Genomic DNA, 16,499 nt, shown 5'->3' on the forward strand with positions numbered 1-16,499 from the left:
TAATATCAATATTGCTTACTGGTTTAGTTTCTTAATGCTGCTTTAATGGATATAATAAATAAAGTGATGAGCAGAAATGTATTTTTTCACAGTTTAACCAAAACCAAACCAAACTCACAGCCACTGAGTCAATTCTGACTCATAGAGACCCCCATTGGGCTTCCAATGCTGTAAGTCTTTACAGACATGCACTGCCTTGTCTTTCTTCCAAGGAGTGACTGGTGGTTCGAACTACTGACCTTTTGGTCAGCAGCCAAGTGCCTTAAGCACTGTACAACAGGACCTACTTTTTCACAGTTTCGGAGGCTAGAAGTCCAAATTCAGGGCACTGCCTCTAGGGAAATGCCCTCTCTCTCTTGGCTTTTGGAGCTCCTTGTCTTCTGTAGCATTCTTCTCAACTTCCTCACTTCTTGGCAATCTTCTTGTGGCATCTGTCTTCCCTCATTTGTCCTTCCATGTTTCTCTCTGTATCTCTGCAGGGCTGAAGCAGAAGGATCTGAGAGGGAACTGGGTTAGCCATGTTGTCTTAGGTTATGAACAAGAGCAAAGTTTGGGATATGTATGAATAGAAAATAAAGACTACATTCCCAGAATAGAAGGGGGCAACAACAACAAATACCACAACAAAATCATTACAGTAAAGTAACATTAAAAGAGTTCTTTCTTTCAGGAGCAAAGAAGAGTGAAGAAAACCAAAGATGCATGGAAACAATTAGTCCAAGGGACTAGTGGACCATAGGAACCTCAGCCTCAGACCAGAAGAACTAGATGGTGCCTGGCTAATAATGCCAACCACTTGGTAAAGTATTGAAATTGGAGATACGGAATAGAGTGGGAGAAAACTGTGAGACAAAATTCTAAAGCATAAAAAAGACCAGGGTTATTAGCTGGACAGACACTGGCTAAACCCCTGAGACAATGGCCTCTAGTCAACATTTATACCTGAAATCGAACTCACTGCTATGGCTTAACTCTCACTCAAATAATAGAGAGGCCTAGGACCTGAACAATTACACCCCAAAGATGCACTTTGTAGAACAGCCAACCATGGGAGATCAAAAGAGCAGCATTTGTGCAGGGAGTAATCTAGGGGGACAGGAACACATAGAAAAGAAGGACACAGGGAAAGGGTAACCACAGGGAGGAAGTAGGGAAAGTGCTATTACATTGGGGGGATCGTAATGAGTGTCATGAAACAAAATATGTATGAACTGTTGAATGGAAAACAAACATGCTCTTTAAAATTTCACCCAAATCACAATAAAAAGTTGTTTCCTTTTTAAATAGTTCTTTCTTTTGGGGTCTACAGTTTAAGGGTAAAATATCTCAGATGAGCAAAATTATATTTCCAGAGTCTGGGTGTGGCCCACAATCAATCCGTGATACACAAATGGGATCTGTATATTCTTTTTCCCCTTTTATGAAAGGGTAACATATAGTCCTAAATTGACATCCTCTGCAAATCCATGAGATATTCAGACCTTCATTGTGGAGCCATCATGACTGAGGAGGGACCCTCACCTGAGGGGAGGAAGTAGAGGTAGAGTAGGTAGAGTGTTGCTTCCTGGTTACATTTTCTGCATCTCACTCCTTGCACTTTGACATGCCTTGGTACTTGTTACCACACTCTTGGACTTCAAGTTCTGCCATGAAGACTCAGAGCAACTGAAAAGACAGAGTAAGATGCTGGTCCATAGAAAATTAGATTCTGAATAGCTTATGAAGGCAAAGACCCAGTGACACTTAAGTGGGAAGAGAACCAACTGTAAGAATAGATATACCTGAAAATGAGGACTTGGTCTATGCATCTAGCTCACCCTTCCTTGTTCTTCTTATATATTTGCTTGCTTCTTTTGACAGAAATGTGATATAGTGAGTGAAACAGACTTTCAAAATAAAATAGAAACAAACCTATAGATGTAAGACAAAAATAAGCAGTAGGAAAAATTACTCGATGCCAATACTAGACATTTTTCAGCTATTTAAATGTCTCCTGCTCAATCCAAATTATCCTAAAAGCAGGGGCTCTTATGAGGCTCTGAGGAGAAGCAATGATCATCAGAAAGGAGTGAAGGTCTAGTGAGGTGAGAACTACCAAAACCAACCAAACTCTGTCATCGAGTCAATCCCGACTCATAGCGACCCATCCTTGCATTTCCCAGGTGGTATCTCTAGGGCAGTGGATTGCCGAGTCTTCCTTCCAAGAAGTGGCTGATGGGTTGGAGCTAGATAGGCTCAATAGTTTAGAAAAGCCAAATGGAATAACTCAAACCCTTTATCCACTTACAAATAATAATAAATTGTATTATCCTTGTATTTCTGACCAAAATGGAGTAACATGGACTAGGTTCACCCTTCCACCACTTAAAACAATTCCCCAAATGGACAAAATACATGAAACGATGACATCCAAGACACTGTGTGCCAGGAAAAGGACAAAGATCCCTGAAAGGAACAGTCCAGGTGAGCCCTGTGGGAGTCCAAGCTTACTTCCCCGAGAGGATGCCCAGGCTGTGATGCAGGCAGTGGCAACCTCAGCAGACATTGAAAGAGGCCAGTGTGATAAACCAGATGTGGGACTACATGGAAAGGCCAGGATTATTGATCACAGACCAGAGAGGAGAGAGCTTCCCAAAGAGAGAATTCTGGAGATCAGCACATGCATGTGAAGACTACGAGGCACAAATATATTTTCTACAGAGAGAAAATATATTTGAAGAAAAAATGACAAATATTTTGCAAATGTAATAAATACTATATTCTTACAGATCTACGAATCTCAGCAAACACCAAACACGAGAAACATATAAAGACAATTCCTCAAAACCAATGATTACAAGAAAATCTTAAAAGCACCCATAGACAGAATCAACAGAAGACGGACTTGGAGTAATCCCTCAGAGATAGCCAAACTCTTGGGAGAGAGAACCGCTGCATCTGCCAACTCAGGACCATAGCATTTGGGGACACCAGGCTCAACTGCTACAACATAATACATAAAAATCTTATTCCACAACTTACTTTGGTGAGTAGAGATTGGGGTCTTCAAAGTTTCAAGAGGCCATCTAAGATGCAGCTAATGGTCTCCTCTCATCTGAAGTAAAGAAGAATAAAGAAAACCAAAGGCATTTTGGAACAATCAGCCCTAGGATATGATGGACCTCGAGTCCAGAAGTACTAGATGGTGCCTGGCTACCAATGTCAACCACTCTGGAAGGGATCAAAACTGGAGATCCTGGATAAAGTGCAAGGAAAAACATGGAACAAAACCCAAAAGCACAAAAACAACCAGAATTACTTGGTTTGGAGTCTGGTGGGACCCCAAAGACTATGGCCCTGGGATACTTTTTAGGCCTGGGATAAGACTCATTCCCAAGGGCTGGCTCTCAACCCAACAGTAGTAAGACTTACATGCAGAACAGCCAACTCAGGGTGCTCCACCCACCTACTCTATGGAGATACACCCCTTGGAGCAATCGTCCATGGGGCACCAGAGGGGCAGCATTCACATGGAGGGAAACTGGACAGACAGGAGCCCAAAGCTAAGAAGGGCACAGGGAGGCAGGGTCACAGGGAAGGGAGAGGAGGAGAGCGGGTTAGGGTTGGGGAGGGTAATCGGGGACTGAAACAAAATGAACATGAACTGTTGAATGTAAAGAAATTCTGCTCTCTAAATTTGCACCCAAAGCACAATAAAAATAAAAATAATAATAATAATAAAAAAAACCTAACAGATGATGTGAACCGTAGCCTTCCCTACCCTGGGACTGGAAGAACTAGATAGTGCCCAGCTACCACACTGACTACTACAAGGGATCACAATAGAAAGTTGTAGGAAGAGAGGAGCAAAAATAAAATGTAGAACAAAATTTGAAATCATAAAAAACACCTGACTTACTTTATAGTAAGAACTATTGGTCTCCCTTTATCTGGAGCAAAGAAGAGTGAAAAAAATCAAAATCATATGGGAACCTTGAGTCAGAAGAACTAGCTGGTCCCCAGCTACCAAAAACAACCACTAGGACAGGAATCAAAATTGTTGATCCTGAATAGAGTGGGAGGGAAAATGGGGAACAAAATTAAAAAACAGGAAAATGGACAGAATTGGTCAGACTGGTGAAACCCCTGAGACTATGGGCCCGGGAAATCTTCTGGCCCTGGAACTGGACGCACTTCTGTGGATTAGCTACCAAGCAAACAGTAGAAAGACCTACAAGCAGAACACCTACGCAGGGAGATGAACCCCTCAGATCCGTCATCCAACCCCGAGAGGTCAGAAGGGCAGTATTTGCATCAGAGGAAAGCTGGGCACACAGGGCTGCATAGACAAGTCCACAGGGAAAGGGTAGTCACGGGGAGGAGACGGAAGGAGAGCTGTTTATTGTCGGAATTGTAATTGCTGTGAAACCAAATGTGGATGAACTATGAACTGTTGAGAGTAAAATGAATCTGCTTTGTAAATTTGCACCCAAATCACAATAAATATTAACAAATAAACAAACAAAATACACTGCAGTCCGATATCTCTCATAAATACAGGTGCAAATATTCTCAACAAAATTTTAGAAAACAAAGCTCTACAAAATGTAAATATGATGATACTCATGACCAAGGAGGGTTTACCCCAGGAATTCAGTTTGATTTAACCCTCCAATATCAATCCATGGATACATATGTTTATCATACTAAAAGCCTGAGTAGATTGTCCAACCTTCCTTCCAAGGAGTGGCTGGTGGAGTTGAACCACCAGCCTTCTGGTTAGCAGTTAAATGCCTTAGGCGCTATGCCACCAGAGCTCCTACTAAAAGCCTGACAACTCTATGAAGATGATATTGTCATCTCAATAAATGCAGAAAATTATTTGAAAAAAATCTAAATCCATTCCTGCACACACTCTCATAAATGAAACAGCAGAGGCAAATATCACTAATCTGAAGAAGGACTCACTGTCATCAACTTGATTCAACTCACAGTGAGCCCTCCTTGGGTTTCCGAGGCAGTATCTGTGATGGTTATGTTTGTATGTCAGCTTGTCTGGGCCTGGTTGAGTGGCTGGGCAGCTGGTGGTAGTTATTCCCTGTGATGAGACTGACAATCAACTCCATGATGGGACCTACCACAAGCAGCTGAGTAAGCTGCTTTAGGAATGTGTTCTGCTTCCCATATATAAGAAACAGCTTTGGGGATGGCCTCTAGTTTATGCACGCGTGAACCGGCACGTAGCCATGCCATTGTCATTGTTCAGCAGCCTCCTATGCTCTGCTGACCTTGGGACTTTCAATGGACTTGAATTAATGGCCTGCATTTGGTTTGGTAATATCAGGACTGTGCCTTTTTATTTGTCGACCTTGGGCTTGTTAGCCTCAGGAACCAGTAGCTGCCTGAGTGAAGAGATGCCTCTAGCTTCAGTGGGCTGGGAACAAGAGGCAGAGCTGAAGCCCAAGGTTGAGGGGCTTTCACACAACTCTTAGAGCCTGGCACTTTGAACTCAGATTGAAAGCTTCCAAATTTTAAGAATGAACTCCTCTTTGATAAGGCCATCCCTTTTGTGGTATATTTCCTGTCAGAGTGGTACCAGGTAACCGGAACAGTATCTCTATGGAAATAGATTCTGAGGAGTGGCTGGTGGGTTTGAACCACAGCCTTCGAGTGAGCAGTCAAATGCCTTAGGCACTACACCATGAGAGCAGATCATCTGCAAAAATCTGTATCTAACCTCCTACTTAATGGTGCTAAGCTTAATTTTCCCCACAAAGATCAGGAAGAAGATAAGTATGTCTATTCTCATGCATTCTATTCAATACCACATTAAAGAATCTAGCTAGGGCAATAGAATAGGGAAAGGAAATCAAAAACATCAGCATTAGAGAGAATGAAGTACAACCATCTTTATTCGAATATGACATTTTTATCTGTACAGAAAATCTCATGAAATATCCTAAAAGCTGCAGAAACTACTATGTGGCTCCAACAAGTTTCTAGAATTTAAGATTAATAAGTAATATTATTTGTATTTCTACACGTCAGCACTGTATAATTTGAAGTTGAAATTTGAAAATTAATTCCATTTTAACAAAAAAAATATATACTTTGATAAGATAATTGCAAAACTTGTACACGGGAAACCACGAAACATCACCGAGGGAACTGTAAAGCAATCTCAATAAACAGAGAGATGTAGTGGTTTGCAAGACTCAGGATGAAGATATCTATTCTTTCCAAATGTGAACTAAATATTTAACTTGGCTCTGAAGTCTCAATAGACTTTCTTTAAAGTAAATTGGCAAACTGCTTCTAAAATTCATACAGAGACTGAAAAAGAACAAATTTGAGGAATAACATATTATGATTCAAATGCTACATTAAACAAGACAGTGCAGTATTGGCATCAAAATGCACCAATAGAGCCACGAAACCAAGTAGAGAATAGAGATAGCCCCATGCCTACGTGGACAAATGATTCTTAACTAAAGTGGCAAGCAATTTGGTGATGACACGGTAGTGTTTTCAACCACTGTTTTTGGAATGATTTTGTATCCATTTGAAAAATAAAACAATAATTTGATCTATACCTAATATTATATACAATAATTGATTTAAAATGGATTTAAAACTAAAAATAAAACATGGTACTATAAGACCTCTGGAAGAAAACATAAGTTGGGACCTTGGGTTTAGTAAATATGTTTTATCTTGATATCAAAAGCCCAATACATAAAATAATACATTGAATTAATCTAAATTCACAGCATTTTTTCTTAATAAATCATCAAATTGAACTTGATAAAAATTAAATTAAAAATGCTTCTTTTCAAAGGGTATTTTTAAGAAAATAAGAACACAGCCACAAACTAGAAAAAATAAGTATAAATCATGTCTGATAAACGCATTTATTAATAATGTACAAAAAACCCCCAAAACAACTTTAAAGAAACAAAGAACACAATTTGAAAATGAGTGAAATAAGAAAAAGATACAGAGGCAGCAAAGGAGCACACGTGAAAAGATTCCGGCCTAACGCGTCAGCAGAGAACGATGCGTGGCGTCCCGCGTCAGCAGAGAAAGGCAACTAACTGAAAATCCCAGTGATGCCCCCGCCCCACACCTGTTAGAACTGCTGACCTTTGAAAAGACTAAACACACCAAGTGTTAGAGAACATATGGACAAACTGGGAAATTCACATGCTGACAGCAGAACTGTTCGGAAATTTCTTCAAATATTAAACAAGCGTCTCCCAAGTAATCTAACCATTCCACGGTGAAGTATTTACTTGGGGAGAATGAAAGCCCATGTCCACGAACAGATGTGCAAATCATATTTGGGAGCTCTGGTGGCACAGTGCCTAAGGCATTTGACTGCTAACCAGAAGACTGGCTTCAAACCCACCAGCCACTCCTCAGAAAGAAGATGGGGCGATCTACTTCCGTAGAGATACTGCCTCGGAAACCCACGGAGGGGTCACCTAGAGTCGGATCCAACTCTACGGCAGTGAGTTTTCTGAGTTATTAGTAATAGCCAACAACTACAAACAAGTCCAATTTTCATGTACCTGTGGCATATTCAAACATCTCTGGTGGCAGTGTGGTTAAAGTGCTGGGCTGCTAACCAAAAGGTCCTTGTTCGAACCCCCCAGTGGCTCTGCAGGGGTAAGATGAGGGAGTCTGTTTCTGTAAAGATTGACAGCTTTGGAAACCCTGGGGGCAGTTCCACTCTGTCCCGTAGGGTTCCTACACGTCGGAATGGACTGGACAGCAGTCGGTGTGCGTGGTACATTCACACAGTAGAGCACTATTCCATGATTAAAAGGAAGGGCCTGTTGGCACATGCTTCAACATGGATGGATCTCATAATAGTTATGCTGAGAGGAAGAAGCCAGAAAAAGTGTCTGTTGCATCAATACTATTACATAAATCTCTATGAAATGCAAACTCAAACCTATTATAGACAGCAGATTACTGGTTGCCTAAGGAAGGGGGTAGAAGGAAGAATGGGGAAAGAGATTTCCATGGCATTTTTGGGGATAATCAATATGTCTATGATCTTGATTGTGGTGGTGGTTTCCTGGTCAAGTACTTGTGTCAAAATTCATCACACGGACTCTTTAAATTTGTGCAATGTTATGTCAAACAAGCACCAATGAAGTTGGTCTTCGACAAAGTCCTACGAACGCCATCAGACAACCAAGCCAATGAGGATACTATTCATTCCAGCTCCCACACAAAAGTGATGCTCGTGACTGAAACCATGACTTGAATGCATAGTTTTCTTTTGATTCTCTCCAGCATGCACATATGCAAGAGCTGCTGAGGCAGTCTTTTTGACTTGATCCTTGGTTTGTTTCGTTTTGTGTTTCCTCTTCTGTTGGCAACATGAAGCCTTCTTCAAAGGAGTGTTTCCATATGCACAGCAGACATATGCATCGACAGCGTGGACTTGGCATGAAAATGGAATGGGAATCTACGGACCTGCACATATTATATGGGCAACCAAGCATGCACTGGTTGTTTATACCCGAGGTTTCTATTGTTTGGTTTTCCTTGTCTGTTCATTTGCTTGCCTAACAGAAGATGCTGGTAACATTGCGGTGATGTCCACCTCCAAGCAAAGCCTGTGGATTCCAGTGCAGTGCTACTCCGAGTGGACGCCCTCAGCAGCAGGTAAGCTAGACACAATATGCCTCTGTGGAGGGTATTTTTTTCAATCATTTGAGTCTCTTTTAAAGACAAATCAACTTTACCTTTACGGATAAACAAGCTCTATCTTGGAAAGAGCCCCTACATTCCTTTTCTCAGTTGAGGAATGTTGTTTGCAGCAGAACCCCATCTTCCTCCTCTCTGGACGTGGGTCCCTTTGCAGCCAGTCTGATGTCACCCCAAGCAGCAATAGCGTTGCAGCAGCTGGAAGGTCCACTCTTGCTTACCGGTCTCCGTTCTTTTCATGTTCTGGCTGCTTCTGTGTTTTACGCACTTGAAGTGATGGCCTGAGTATCAGAGTCTCCACTAATGCGGCCTCTACCGACGTTAATTGAATGTAAGAATCAATCCTGTAAAGGGGTTGTCACCCCCTGCCCCGCCCCGAATCCAGCCACGGCTTGGAGAACCATGACGGTCTGAGGGGAAGCTGTTACCCTTTGTGAGTTTCAGCATGTGCGTCGTTCCAACAGTAGGCATCTGTGCCAGGCGAGCTCTGATGCACAGGTAAGGTACCTTCATCTCAGGCCCGGGAACCTCCGCACTCAAGAAATGTTGGTTGTCTGTTTAGTAATCCGCTTTGCTATCTGAGTGCTAAACCAGGAGATACTCACTTAGCAATAATTAAGAGGAAAAGATGATTTTTATTGGTTGCAATTGTTAGAAGATTTGATTCCCACAGGCTATCGGGCTCCACGTTCGAGGTACAAACGTTATCTTATACTGCCACCCACTGTCTGACTCGGAGAAGTGCGGCCCAGTCGCTGCCCTTTGCAGGCCAGCCATCTTGGCCAGACTCAGGCCCGGCTCATTTCCTGCTGACAAGATGCCTTCGGAATCCGTGCCGCTCACAAAGGAAGACAAAATTATTTCACTGAAAGTTTTGCTGGTTCTTAAAGTGTCTGGCCAGGAGCCAAGTGAGATTTACAGTGGTAAAACAGGCAAGGACAGAAAATGGCATGTCCTCTGTATCTGTATATATGCGTTAGTGTCAACTCTACTGCAGATGTGTTTCATTGAGCTAGAGTTAGAGCAGTGATAAGCTAACCTATATACATATACATATATATACACATATACATATATATACATATATATATATTTGTAAGTATCAACAAAGGTAAATGTATACTTCATTTCAAAGGAATAGTCATTTACAAAAATAATGCAGGATTAGTTTTTCTTCAATCGCCCTGTGTGAAATAAGCAGTAAAAGAACTGTGTTTTGGAAATTTTCGTTTTCTGATGTTAGTTCCACTTTGCCCACTGAAACATAAGAATATCATGTCACTGAAAGGAGGATTAAAAAATAAAAAATACTCAAGGAAAAACCCTCCGACATATTCTGAAACACCTAATAAAACCAGAGAAATGGATCTTTAATAAGCCGTGGAAAACGTGGCAATCATTACCCAGTGAACCACATCAATTCTTTCAAGTTACACTTTCACTGTGGAGTTCCATTTCTATCCCACAGCAGTAGGGAACCGGTCCCAGAATACTGGTTAGTGGGAATGCAGGGAGAATATGGCTTTCCTTGCCACAGATGCTTCGCATAACGGCCCTGGTGAATATTCTAACTTACCCATAACCTGTGTGCCCCTAGTTCTCAGATTTGAGGTTTGGAAAGATCTAAACCTTGTTTCCAAATTGTATATTTCAGGAAACTGCAGCCCAGGAGTTAAATGTCACACCCCGCCAGCTCCTACAGCTGGTTAATGATAGAACTGGGGAATCCGGCCGTTCCTTTTGTTTCTCAGTTGAATGGTCCTTTTCCCTTCACTACTCTCCCCTCGACCAGATATTAATATTTATAGGGTCATATGCATGAAACTGTGATGGTCTGTACTCAAAATGGAATGTAGGCCCAGAAAGAATTTTGTGGAAAATCTAGACTCTTAGACATACAGTGTTGGAAGCCAAAGCAAATTCAATATTTGGAGGTTTAAAATGCAATTCTAGACTTATAATGATCTTTCTCTTTCACCACTATACAAACGATATTTTTCTAAAGTCTTTGAAAATCCTGTGGATTTCTTGTCTCTCCTCACAGATTTCAAAGTCCTGGCACTCGAGTCGAGTGCTCTTCTTGGCAGGAGTTGCACGTTACCACAGGGTCACTAGGACAAAGTCCACGTTCATGCCTTGTGTATTGTTCATTGAATCTTGTCCTAATTGTACGAGCAATCATTGTTCCTTCTGACTTCTTGTCAATAGACAAGATATATATTGAAGTGATATTGAAATTGACAAGACATTTTTATTGCAAATGATAGTAACAGTCATCCATAATTTTGTCATCAACCATATCCAAGCTAAATGTAATTACAATTTTGGAATACTTCCCTCAGTCAGTCTCCTCTCTCCCTCACTCACTCCCTTTCTCTCACCAAATACACACACATAAAGTCACACAGACACACACAGATACACACACACACACGTTGTCCATATTGTTTTTCTCACAACAAATGAAGTAAGTGCAAAATGACTGGCACTGAAAACTTCCTGAGTTCAGAGCTCAAAAAATAATTCTTTGACTTCTTATTAAGAGAAGAGCTTGTCCAAAGCAAATGAGCACAAAACTAATGTGGAAAGACCATGCACAGGACAATCTACCCATCTGTCTCTGCAAAGCAGTCGGGGTACTTGGGATCCATTGACCTGGGATCAGCGGTCCCTAAGAGGGAGCAATGTTTACCTGGGAAGAATGACTTGTGTCTGTGGTGCATGTGTGCACACGTGCTTGTGTGTGGATGTGCAGGTGCTGCTGTGTTTACATGTGTGAGTCCACACATGGGTATGCATGTTGGCATGTGTGTGCATGTGTGGGGGTTGCATGTGCACGTGTGTGTGTTGGGGTCAGCTCAGGCCCCTGTGGTCAGTTCTTTCTAGAGTCTCCAACAACAGACCCTTTGTGTTTGCCTTTTTAGCTTGCATAATGAGATGACAGAAACAGTGAATTTGTTCATCTTTCTTCCTCCCTTTCTGGCAAATATGGGCACTGCCTTTCTCTTTTTGATTACCGCATTGTTTTCAGGTTCAAAAATTAAAAATTACTTAGCCAAATCTATCAGGATATTTCTGAAGGGTCTTTTTCCCTATGAATTTAAATTTAGCAACTTCTTTCTGACCCTGGAACCTGATGTATAGTAACCTCATCCTTATGGTTCATTGATATTCCAGCTGAAACACATTTTGCAAGACTGTATAAAATATGTTTTGTTCAAAAATAAATGACACGTTGTTCCAGTGTAGTTTGTTAGAAAACCATAAGCAGGCATAAGAATCATCTCTCTAAAAGTATTAGAGAAGGGACAATATATGTTCCCCCTCATTTCCTCTGTCCCTTCCACCCTCATTTCTTATATCAGCAAAGCACTCCCTGATGACGGAGTGGAACCTGTCACCAGCTCTGAACCATTTTGTTTAGGTTTTGTTCTTGTTTTGCTTTTTGTATTTGTATTTTATAGATGACTTGTAAAATCACATTCTAAAGGGAACGAATAAAAAGTATTTCGTTTATTTGGAATTAAATTTTAAGCTTAAAATGAAAGAATTGTTTTTCATGTCTATACTATTTTAGAGCATACTTTTACTAGTTTAAAGCACACCAAAGCTCTTGATTTATTTTAAAAGTACTGACCTTTCAGATGAGATTTGAAATTTTCTTCATGAGATTTTTTTTCTAATTTTGGTTGAATTTATTCCCAGGTAGTCTTATACTGTTGAGGCTATTTTGAATGGAATCTTTGGACACCTTTAGATTGGTTCAAATAGAAATATATGGTATTAAGGAAACTCTTGATTTTGTGAGATTACTTTTAATATTCTTAGTCACCTGAATGAAATTTTCCTTATTTTAACTATGTTCACCCATTTTCCAGTAGTTTTTAAGGTGTATTCCCAGGACACCTACACGTACTGACATGTTATTTTTGACTTTTTAGTATGTGATTATTTATAAATCTTAGAAGAATGAGTGATAAAGAGGATAATCAACTTTTTAATTGTTTGTACTTTGATAGAAATAACTCCAGTTTAATTCTTAAGTAAGATTTTGGTACTTTGCACACATAGAAGTAATAAGCAATGTCAAGCTAAGGAAATTCCTACCTCTCATTTCCTAAAGGATGTGGAATATGTGCAATGCCTCTTCGATCTCTATTGAAATGACAGTAAATGATCATATGTGCCATTTGAAGAACTGCCCTAGTAACCACTGACCCTCTATGACTGGCATTACACCCCTACCTTCAACATTTCCTTTATCCTTTTTCTCTTGAGGGAAAAAAAAAAAAAAAAAGATAGCTTGACTTCATTAGTGTTATGTTGGATATTTTTTACTAATGCCTGCTATTATTTATATTCTACTTCACTAATTTTTGCCTTTGGCAAATTACTTTCACAGCATGATTTCCTTAATCTTAACTCATAATCTGTTAAACTCTTAACTAGAAATTCTTAGTACATTTAATTTGATATTTGAAAATAATAAAACAAATAAAGATGATCAGTTTATCTCTAAGTGCTCTTTTTAGCCTCATTTCATAAAGAATTTTTTTGGATTTTTTTTTTCTAAATTAAATATTATTACTAGATCGTATATAAATTTTATAAAATTAATAATTAATAATTATTAAAATTATTAAAATAATTATTAATAATTATTAAAAATTAATAATTCCAATGATGAGAAAGTCACAGAAACAACTTATTGGCAACCTAACATGTTACATTTTTACTGGTTGGAATACTGATGTCCTATCTGAGAAATCTTTGCATAACCCAAGTTCTCAGAGATTGTTTTTCCCATGTCTCTTCCTATACGTTCTGTTGTTTTACAGGTAAGTCTATGACCTGTTCTGTATGATCTGAGGGATGGCTCTAGGTTCTTCTGCACCTTTTTATTATACGCAGATGATGCCCCATAGTTTCTGCACCTTTTTTCCCCCTGAATTGCCAGTCCAACTTTGTTGAAAATAATTGACTGTATACATATATGTTTACACCTGGACTTTCTGTTCTTTTCAATTGGCCTGTGTTTCTATCTCTTCATCAGCTTCACACTGTTTTAATCACTGTACCTCCACACAATATTTTGAAATCAGGTAGTGTGAATGAGAGGAAACAGAGAGATTGTATTTTCTTTTAAAGTCGTATGAAGAAATTGAATATTTTTACAAACTTCTGCATTCTGAATTTGATCAATGCAATCAAGAAACCAAAAACTAAACTCACTGCCATTAAGTCAATTTTGATTCATAGCAACTCCATTAGGTTTCCAAGGCTGTAATCTTTCCAGAATTAGACTGCCTCATATTTCTTCAGCAGAGAGGTTGGTGGGTTCAAACCTTAGCAGCCAAATACCTATATAGTGCACCACAAGAGTTCCTTGTGCAATCCAGATGCATTGGTAATTACTAATCAGCTGCAGGGATCCAGTTGAGGAGAGGGAACCCAGGAATGTCCAAAGCGGCAGGGTGGCAAAGTGGGAGAAAGGGGATTAAAAGGCCTAGGAACCTGGACAGAGGGGCGGTCAGCCTCAGGTGAGGAGACGGAGCCCAGGCACACCCAAAGCAGCAGGGCAGGAGAGCAGGAGAAAGGGGATTAAAGAGCCCAAGAACATGGACAGAGGAGTAGTCACCCGCAGGGACCCAGGTAAGTGTGGTACGACAGGTTTCCAACAGGGAGACAAACTTGTCTGTCGGTTGGTTTCTCCTACTATGGTGATGTGTTGATGCGAGTTTTGGGGCTGAGCCACTGGTGTTTCAAACCCAGTGGGATGCAGATGGTACACAGGTATCAACCCAGCTTACAGACTGAGACAGACTAGGAAGAAGGAGGAGGCCATCCACTTCTCAAAGAATTGGCCTGGGAAAACCTTATGAATAGTGAAGAAACACTGTCTGATACATTACCACACAACTTTATGAATAGTCTGGTTAGGTTAGAAGGCTCTCAACATAGGACTAGGAAAGAGCTGCATTATCAGATTAAACACAGCGTTACTTATATGGATAAGGTAAAGCTTTCAAGACCTCCATTTGCTGATGAGGCACCACTCAAATTGAGGAGAAACAACCGCAGATATCCACTAATCATCGGAATATGGAATGTATGAAGTATGAATCTAGGAAAATTGGAAGTTGTAAAAATGAATGGAACACATGAAAATTCATATCCTCAGCATTAGTGAGCTGACATGGACTGGTTTTGGCCATTTGAATCAGGCAAGCAGGTGATCTACTATGCCGGGAATGACAGTTTGAAGAGGAATGGTGTGGCATTCATCATCACAAAGGATGTTTCAAAATCTGTCCTGAAGTACAATGCTGTCAGTGATAGGATAATATCCACATGCCTATAAGGAAGACCCATTAATATGACTGTTATTCAAATTTATGCCCCAACCACTAAAGCCAGACATGAGGAAATTGAAGAATTTTATCAGCTTCTACAGTCTGAAATTGACCAAACATGCAATCAGGATGTGTCAATTATCACTGGTGATTGGAATGCAAAAGTTGGAAAAAAAGAAGACTCACCGGTAGTTGGAAAATTTGGCCTTGGTGACAGAAATAATGCTGGAACTCTCATAGTAGAATTTTGCAAGACCAAGGACTTGTTCATTGCAAACACCTTTTTTCAACAAAACAAACGGTGGCTCTACATGTAGACTTCACCAGATGGAACACACAGGAATCAGATTGACTACATCTGTGGTGAGAGTCATTGAAAAAGCTCAATATCTTCAGCCAAAACCAGGCCAGGAGCTGATTATGGAGAAAACCATCAACTGCTCATATACAAGTTCAACTTGACGTTAAAGACAGTTAAAACTAGTCCAAGAGAACCAAAGTAAGATCTTGAATATATCCCTCCTGAATTTAGAGATCATCTAAAGAATAGATTTGATGCATTGAACACCAATGACCGAAAACCAGAAGAATTGTGGGAAGATATCAAGAACATTATGCATGAAGAAAGCAAGAGATCACTAAAAAGATGAGAAAAGAAGACCAAAATGGATAACAGAAGAGACTCTGAAATCTGCCCTTGAGCAGAGAGTAGCTAAAGCCAATGGAAGAAATGACAAGATAAAACAACTGAACAGAAGATTTCAAAGAGCAGCTCGAGCAGACAAAGCCAATTACTATAATGAAATGTGCAAAGACCTGGAGTTAGAAAACCAAAAGGGAAGAACACGCTTGGCATTTCTCGAGCTGAAAGAATTAAAGAAAAAATTTAAGCCTCAAGTCACAATATTGAGAGATTCTATGGGCAAAATATTGAATGATGCAGGAAAGATCTAGAGAAGATGGCAGGAATACACAGAGTCACTGTACCAAAAAGAACTGGTCAATCTTCATCAGTTTCAGGAAGTGGCATATGATGGAGAACCAATTATACTGAAGGAAGAAGTCAAAGCTGCAATAAAAGATTTGGCGAAGAAAACGGCTCTGGGAATTGATGGAATACCTGTTGAGACATTTCAACAAATGGATGCCCCATTGGAAGCACTCACTTGGTTATGCCAAGAGAATTGGAAGACAACCACCTGGTCAACTGACTGGAAGAGATCTATATTTGTACCCATTCCAAAGAAAGGTGATCCCGCAGATTGTGGAAATTATAGAACAATATCATTAATATCGCATGCAAGTAAGATCCTACTGAAGATATTTCAAAACGATTGCAGCAGTATATTGACAAAGAACTTCCAGAGGTGCAAGCTGGATTCAGAAGAGGATGTGGAACAAGGGATATCATAGCTGTCAGATGGATCTTGGCTCAAGGCAAAGAAT

The sequence above is a fragment of the Orycteropus afer genome, unplaced genomic scaffold (genome assembly GCF_000298275.1).
Source record: "Orycteropus afer afer isolate SDZICR_OR568_19922 unplaced genomic scaffold, OryAfe1.0 scaffold00381, whole genome shotgun sequence".
Lineage (NCBI taxonomy): Eukaryota > Metazoa > Chordata > Mammalia > Tubulidentata > Orycteropodidae > Orycteropus > Orycteropus afer.